The sequence below is a fragment of the Peromyscus californicus genome, unplaced genomic scaffold (assembly GCF_007827085.1).
Source record: "Peromyscus californicus insignis strain IS unplaced genomic scaffold, ASM782708v3 Scaffold_12__1_contigs__length_115047231, whole genome shotgun sequence".
Classification (NCBI taxonomy): Eukaryota; Metazoa; Chordata; class Mammalia; order Rodentia; family Cricetidae; genus Peromyscus; species Peromyscus californicus.
The window spans coordinates 54,507,093-54,515,403 of record NW_026294413.1 but is presented as its reverse complement, the minus strand read 5'-3'; the positions used below and the strand labels follow the sequence as shown (position 1 = coordinate 54,515,403).

The following is an 8,311-nucleotide window of genomic DNA, read 5'->3' as shown; positions in this document are numbered from 1 at the left end:
TTCAGCAGTTAGGAGCACTTGCTGCTCTTGCAGAGGACTAGAACCCACATGGTGGCGACTCACAATCTCATGGAACTTCAGTTCCAGGGAATCTGACGCCCTCTTCTGGCCTGTACAGGCACTGTCTGCACAGGGGGCACAAACAGACAGGCAGGAACACGGAAAATAAAAGGAAAACTTACATTAACTTACATTAACACAAAACTATACTTGTACATGATTAGATCAGTTTTATCATAATCACTCCAAAGCAGGGACAATATTGATAAGATTTTATTAGAGAATGGATGAACAAACTCACCTAGTTGATAGACCGTAATAGCCTATACATCATATGGCATTCTGAAAAGGTCAAGTCTGTAGAGAATGAGGACAGTTTGCTGAGTGAAGGGCACGCATAATTGGTGACACCAAGGCAGCACAAGAGAAATTTGGGAGGTGACAACAATTTCGTGCCTTGGATATTGTGATAATTAGAAAACTCTTAATCCAATTCTCAAAATTCAGAGCTAAGACCAAAATAGTGATTTATTCTTAAGCACGTATGAAATTTTAAAAGCATGTTAAACTTTCTACTTCATGTGTTCATCTCTTAAAACAGTACATAACAATATCTAGAAGGCGAAGGTTCACTGAATTCTCCTAAATTTAAATATATAAAAAGTCATCCATCGAGGGAACAAGACTTCTGGTGTGGTCTTGGTGGGAACTCCTGCAAAGTAAACCCGGTCAGGACATGCAATGCTTCTGTTATCTTCGTAAACAGAGATTTGGGATTTCCTTGTCTGTTTCATGTGAGATCTGTGCCAGGAAGTGAAGGAACTGGAGCCCCATTGGGTAGTTCTGCTTCCCAGTACCTCTCACTGGAGAAACCCATCATGACTGGAGTCAGCAACGAGGCTGTTGGGAGGTGGGCCACGAGAGCACAAGTGTCTTGTCGTTTTTTTCAAAGTGTGTTCATAAGCTGTGCTCATTGTGAGCCCCAGGGAGCCAGATCCCAGCGGCCACATCCTCCCTAGCAGTCCGCCAGCTTTAGAACCGCCCAGATGTCAAGCGCAAACACAACAAGGCCACAAGGAGGAGGAAGTCGCCTTTGTCTCAGGACTGTGCTTAGCGAGGTATGTCGGAGATGACACCTGCTCAATACACCAGGTAAACTCTCCACTCCTGTCCTTGGCTTCTTTCGGGCCCCGCAGTTAGCTCAGGTGCTCCACCTGGCCAGTCTGTACATCCTGGACACATTCCCTCAGGCCCTGCTTCCCCAAGCTATGTTTCAGGTTCAGTGGCTCTTCAAACACTGAAAGACACCTCTGCCTTGGCCCCTCCTTAGGAAGGTGTTCCTTCCTTTGCTCAGAGACTTCCTGAAAAAACAATGGATGCAAATCTCATTGTTACCAAATCACACAGCCTAACAAATGTGCAGGGAGTGTCTTATAAAGCAAACCCGGGGTGGTTCCTTCCACAATTTGAAGCCTCTTTTTGTAAAGGAACAACCTAGACCCCTCCTGAACCACAAACAAGCATGCACACATACACTTGCCAATCCCTCTAGCTACTAAGTCCATATTAGCACAAAGTGTTGGGGGGGAGGGTGGACATTCAACTTCTTGCTGTCAGAGCCACCTCCAGGAACCTGAGTCTGACAGATGTGTCTCCTCTGTTCCTCTTGCTGCATCTTCCACCCAGCAGCCCCTACAGCTCCACCAGGATCCCACCCACAGAACACACTGTCCCTAAAAGGGAAAATGGGAGCGTAACTCCAGCGAGGAATAATACACTTGAAGTATATATGTAGGAAGTAAAAAGAAATTGCTAGATTGTTAGGACATGAAACACCAGACACTACTAAGGCTTATTTTCTTTCTTCTGTTTTCTTTTTTTGGGTGGGACCAGTGACAGGTGAACTTTTAATTAAAATTTTAGAACAGCCGGGCGGTGGTGCGCACACCTTTAATCCCAGCACTCGGGAGGCAGAGGCAGGCAGATCTCTGTGAGTTCGAGGCCAGCCTGGTCTACAGAGCGAGATCCAGGAAAGGCGCAAAGCTACACAGAGAAACCCTGTCTCGAAAAACCAAAAAAATAAAATAAATGAAATTTTAGCAGACGTCTTTTTGTTTGATGTGTTGGGATATTTTGTCTGTATGTGCGTATGTGCACCATTCGCGTGCAGTGCACAAGGAGGCTGGAGGAGAATGTTTGATCCCATGGCGCTGGAGCCACCGTGTGCGTGCTGGGAACTGAACCTCTGTCCTCCATGAGAGCAGCAGGTGCTCTTAACTGTGGGGCCATCTCTCCAGCCCCCTCGTTGGATCAACTGACTCACTCAGGAGTCCAGTACACACAGGCACTGGCATCCTCTTCCTCCAGGTTTCTATTTCTGGACTTCTAGTGCATTGGACAGAACTTCCTAGCCTCAGAACAGGGCGAAGTAAATTTCTTTTGCTTATAAATAAATTCGTGACAGCAGCATGGCTAGCCCAGTGCTCACTCTAAGCTATCTAAGCTTCCATCGACCTGGGGGGGGTCTCCTATTTGGAGTCCTCATCTCATAGCAAACCAATATTTTAAAATTTACCCATGTCTCACATGAAATACAATATCTATGCAGCTATGTAACTAGAAGCAGTTACCAAACTGATAAAATGTTTCAGGTACATTAAAATGAAATACTCATGAATTTGGATTTTTGTTTGTTTTCACAGTCTGAAACCAAGCTATTTCTTTTTGGTTTTCAAATATTCCTATTTTCCTCTGCAAAGCTGTTATTCCTAAGTGCTGAATCTCTAGTGCGCAATGCAAACAACGGCCTTGCACACAGGAACCCAGAAATGGACCCTTTCCAAGGCCCAATGCCCTCCTCCCGCTTCAACCAACTGCGGCCCTACGCCTTTGAATCAAAAGGCAGTCGGAGTTCTAACGCCTGTGACCCGTCTGCTGCACTTATATTGTTCATAGATTCTTAGCCACAACGTTTTGAGCTGGGAATTATTGTCCTATGGTGCCCAGAGGGAAAATAAAGCACAGACCTTCTTGATGACTTGCCCAACGGACCCATCTCATGGCGACCAAGCCCATAATCTTACCTAAGTCACAACTCTTGCAGTTACAGGAGGTCACAGCTCTGTCTCCTGACATTTAGTCAGAAGAAGATGGGGCAATGGGGGGGGGGGGTGCTGAGGAGATGACTAACCCACATATGAGTTCAAGCCCCAGAACCATATAAAAAAGCCAGGCAAGGTGTGACAATTTTATACCCCAAACCATCAGATCCCAGGGCCTCACTGGCCGACCAGCCTAACTTACTTGGCGCATTTGAGGCCAGTGACAGATCTTATCTCAAAAAAAGGTGGACACTAACTGTTGTGGTTTGCTCTCTGTTGCTGTGATAAATACTATTACAAAAAATAACTCGGGGAGGGAAGGGTTAATTGTAACAGGTTAAGTCACTCACCAAGGAAAGCCAAGACAGGAACTCAAGGCAAGAGGTTAAGGCAAAACCACGGAGGAAGGCTGCTTACTGGCTTGTCCTGCGTCAGCTCACCTGCTTCCTATATAAGCAGGCCCACTTCCCCAGGGTGGCACTACCCACAGTGGGCTAGGCTCTCCTCCATCGGTCAGCAGTTAAGAACACGTCCCGCAGACAAGCCTGTAGGCCAATGTAATAGAGGTAATTTCTCAGGTGTTGAGGGTCCCTTATCCCAGGTACGTCAAGTTGGCAACCAAGAATAGCCATCGCCACATCTGAAGACCACCACCAGAGGCAGTCCTCTGGCTTTCATATGTGCGTACACAACACACACACACACCCCTGTGAAAATAGACAGGCGTACACACCAAGAAGATCCACCTATCTCAATGATTACATAATGTTCTGTCACTTGTAGATCTGCTTATATTTAGAAGCTGTTCACACTCCCTGGTTTATATTTTGTCCAAAATGTTCTTTTCAAGAATGCACAGGTCACAGCTGGACAATGGTGACATTCGCCTGTAATCCCAGCACTAGGTAGACTGAGGCACATCACTATTTTACACCAGTGTCACCACCCTCCCCGCTGTGAAACCTTTCTCACCGACCCAGTGCATTTATTGTTGGTTTTAGTTCCATGTGGCAACATCACCATGTAAAACATCAGGGAGCCCCTATCCATCTTAAACCTTCATGGTGTGGGGGGAGGGGTGGGGGAGGGTGCTGGTGTGATGGCTTGACAGTTAAGAGTACTTGTTGCTCTTGCAGAAGACCCGGGTTCAGTTCCCAGCACCCACATGATGGCTCACAACCATCTGTAACTCAGTCCAGGGGATCTGATGTTTTTTCTTGACCTCTGCCAGTATGTACATGGCAGGCATACATACGTACACACACACACACACACACACACACACACACCACACACACACACACATACATACATACACACAGGCACAATACTCATACACATAAAATAAGTAGATCTGAAAATATTAATCCCCCATGGATTTGGAGATCTTACACTGAACACAAGTCTAGAACCTAGACAATTGGACTTGTGTGCTTCCTTCTATGAGCATCTGGTATGGGTACCTTGTGTATACCCAGCTGGAAAGTCAACTTCTGAGCAGGCTCCTCTGGAACTTCCCACTCGCAAGCTAACCGGTGTGCAGCCTATGACAGGCACTTGTCAAAGTACCATATGCTTCTGTTCCAAGCTGTAAGAAAGAGACTGTGATAGATGATCAAGAGCGAACTAAAAACACTGAAAATGCATACGCATATCTTACCACAGATACGATCGACCAAATACAAGTCTCCTTGACAAAAATATGTTAACCAAATTTTCTTTAGAAATGCTGCCACTTGGGAAACTATGGTGATATTTTATTTGTATTAAAATGTTATTTGTATGTTAATAAATAAAGTTGCCCGGGGGTCAGAGCTATTAGCAAGCCATAGGAAAGCAGGGCAGTGGTAGCGTACGCTTGTAATTCCAGCACTTGGTAGGCAGAGCTGGGTAAGTCTCTGTGTGTTCAGGGATACAGCCATTATTGGATACACATGCCTTTAATCTTAATACCAATCATGGAAAACCTGGAGGCCTATACAGACAGGCTGTGAGGAGGCGGTCATGTGGTTGGGTTTAAAACCAATGAGAAGGCAGGACAGGAACTCTATATAAAGACTTTAACACAGGGGTAGCTTTGGTTCGGAGAGGTAGGACCACCGCAGGAGGAAGGGTAAGGTTTTAGCTCTTAGCTCTGACCTCTTGGCTTTCTTCTTTGCATTGGTTCTGTGTTTCTTATTTAATAAGAAGGTTGGATACATCTACAGGAAACAAACAAACAAACAAACAAACCTGGTACAACAGGGTATAGGAAGGGTGAAGAGGTGGGTATGGGTGGGTTTCCAGGTTGAGCTGGGTGCTTGACTTCAGCATTAATGAAGATGAGACACCACCTTGTGGTCCAAAGTAGAAATTCAGGATTGATCTGGGACTCAAACACAAAATTGCATTCCCTAAGCTACATGTGCTAGTCCAGTGAGAACAGTGTATGACTACATTAAACCCTCAAATATGTCTCTGCTCTAATATGTGCCCCCTTACAGCCATGATTCCTAATGCATACACATTTCAAAGCCTCCTAAACTCTCTGCTCCTATCTGTGGAATGAGTCATCACTTTCCACCTGTACGGATTTATTCATGACAAACACCCCACCCCGGGGGAGGGGCGGTGTTCGTCTGTGAAGACAACACTACAGATGTCCCCATGAAAATTAGGGGCAATACGATTTCATTGTGTAACATCTCAGGGGCAAAGGAATTGCTATCACCCAACAACTTGGCTATATGATGTAATCTGTGAAGCTGGGACAGCTCAGAACATTTTAATGAAAAAAATCAGTTTTAGAATGCTACACAAATTCAGCAGAATATGGTGATGAATCGTTTGCATTTTACAAATTGTTATATTAGTAAATTTTATTTTCCCGAGCACTTCTGATCAAATGAGGACTTCTGGACTTCTTTTTTAAATCAGCATACAGGGCTGGAGAGATGGCTCAGTTGTTAAGAACACTGTTCTTGCAGAAGTCCCAGGTTTGATTCCCAGGATCCACGATGTGGCCCATTAACATCCATAACTCCAGTTCCAGGGAACCCAACTTTCTCTTCTAACTTCTTAAGGTACCAGGTACACAAGCAGTGTACATACATACATGCAGGCAAAATACTCGTACACATAAAATAAATATACCAAAATTATATATTTTAGTTAATATATGTTAGATACCAAAATTATTTCTTTTTTTTCTTTTTTTTTTTTTTTTTTTTGATTTTTCGAGACAGGGTTTCTCTGTGTAGCTTTGCGCCTTTCCTGGATCCGCTCTGTAGACCTGGCTGGCCTCGAACTCACAAAGATCCAACTGCCTCTGCCTCCCGAGTGCTGGGATTAAAGGCATGCAACACCATCGCCAGGCTCGAAATTATATATTTTTAGTCAATATATGTTAGATACCATTATGACATTTTTGAACAATAATGTTTTGTGGTTCTCCCCGCGGCCCCCCCCCCCCCCCCCCCCCCCCGCATTTCTCTACCCCCTCTATCCTTGTTCTCTTCTTGTGACCTCCCTACCCTACTCAGGACACGTGGGACATGAATATGAAATAATTTTAAAATAATCATTCCTACAGCCACATGTATTTCTCTCAAATCAAAAGCTTTTCAAAACAGGAGGAGGTGTTCGCCTGTAATCTCAGCACTCAGAAATCAAAACCAGGAGGATCATGAGTTGGGGGCCAGCCTGGGCTACATAAACAAAAGGAGTGTTTGGAACATGATTTCATCCCAGGCTATCTATCCACTGGTGCAATCAAGGGAAGGGAAGGTTACTACAATATTTCATCAACTGGTCATGGTCAAAACATGCATCTTATGCATGTGTGTGTGACTGTCAGCCTAGGTTAAAAGCATCCACCAAGGGAATAGCATTCCTCTTCAGCAAGATGGTGGGTATTTTCTTAAGAGAGGGGGACAAGCTGAAATCTCAGAGATCTCCAGTAGAGCTGAGACGTTTAAATGTGGGTGGGGCTCAAGACAAGAGTGTGGGTACTATGGCCCATTTGAGGACATTGCCTCCAGGAAGAGGCGGCCAGTGTGAGAAAGACACCAGACCTTCTCCAAGCAGCTCTGCCTCGGTGATTGCAATGCACCTGAAGCCAGTGAAGGAACAGAGAGGTTGGTCCCAACTGTGAGTGACCTGGGGAAGGGCAGAGAAACAGGAGCCAAGCTAAGGGCCCTCAAGTGTTACCATGCACAAGGACCACCAAGAGAGAGCCTTGGAGCTCAGCTCCTCTGCTGCCCCCTGCTGACCCTTTCATTAAGGTCCTTCTTCTTAGTGCTTCTCAGCCAGCCCCCCAGTCCCACCCCCCAAATCTACAAGGTGTGAACTCTATGAGTTGCAACTCAGTCCCTGGCATGTGGTTCCTCTTCTTTGCCTGCCTTAGCCATCCTTCTGGGAAATTTCACTAGGACACCAAACTACTTAGTATGCCCACCAACCCCACTCACCCTGTGACTTCCGTCCCATGGCTTTTTCCAAAGACCCTCAACATAACCTGCTACTTAAGGGTCAAACTTTTTGCAAGGGCAATGTTATGGTTTCAATGTGAAATGTCTCCAACAGGCTCAAGTGTTTAAACACTTGATCTTCAGCTGTGGCTGAATCTTTGGGAGGTGGAGCCTACCTGGAAGTGGGGGACACCCAGGGTTCCAGCTGCACTCCTTTCTCATCTCTCTGCTCCCTCCCTGACTCTCTCCCTTCCTCTCAGAAGTGAGCAAGCCCCTCCCACACCCTTGCCTTCCCTGCCACGAAGGATCATACCTCCCTAAACCATGAGTCAAAATAAGTCTTTCCTTCATCAAGAGTTGCTTGAGACAGGTATTTTATCACAGTGCAAAGAGGAGGAGAGGGGGAAGGAGAAGAACAGGAGGAGGGGTGGGGAGGAGCAGGATGAGGGGTGGGGAGGAGCAGGAGGAGGAGTGGGGAGGAGCAGGAGGACGGGGAGGAGCAGGATGAGGGGTGGGGAGGAGCAGGAGGATGGGGAGGAGCAGGAGGAGAAAAAGGAGTGTGTGTGGGGGGGGGACAACCCAGAGGCTAGAAAGAATGTGGGGAAGAGCACATACCGCTCTTGCAGAGGACCTCAGCTTATTTCCCAGTACCCACACCAGGTGGCTCCCAACTGCCTGTAACTCCAGCTTCAGGGGACTCCAACGCTCTCTTCTGGACTCCATAGGAACCTGCACTCATGTGCACATGCCCACACCCCCAAC

The 8,311-nt window shown here is 46.2% G+C and overlaps 1 long non-coding RNA gene across 1 annotated transcript; it reads right to left on the bottom strand.

The window, feature by feature from the left end:
* Positions 1–257: 257 nt before the first annotated feature.
* LOC128107228 (uncharacterized) lies at positions 258–6,236 on the bottom strand. The gene is made up of 2 exons (XR_008217014.1): positions 3,452–6,236; positions 258–1,361 (listed from the first exon to the last, which is right to left on the bottom strand). It is a non-coding gene; the product is annotated as an uncharacterized LOC128107228 (long non-coding RNA).
* Positions 6,237–8,311: the final 2,075 nt, after the last annotated feature.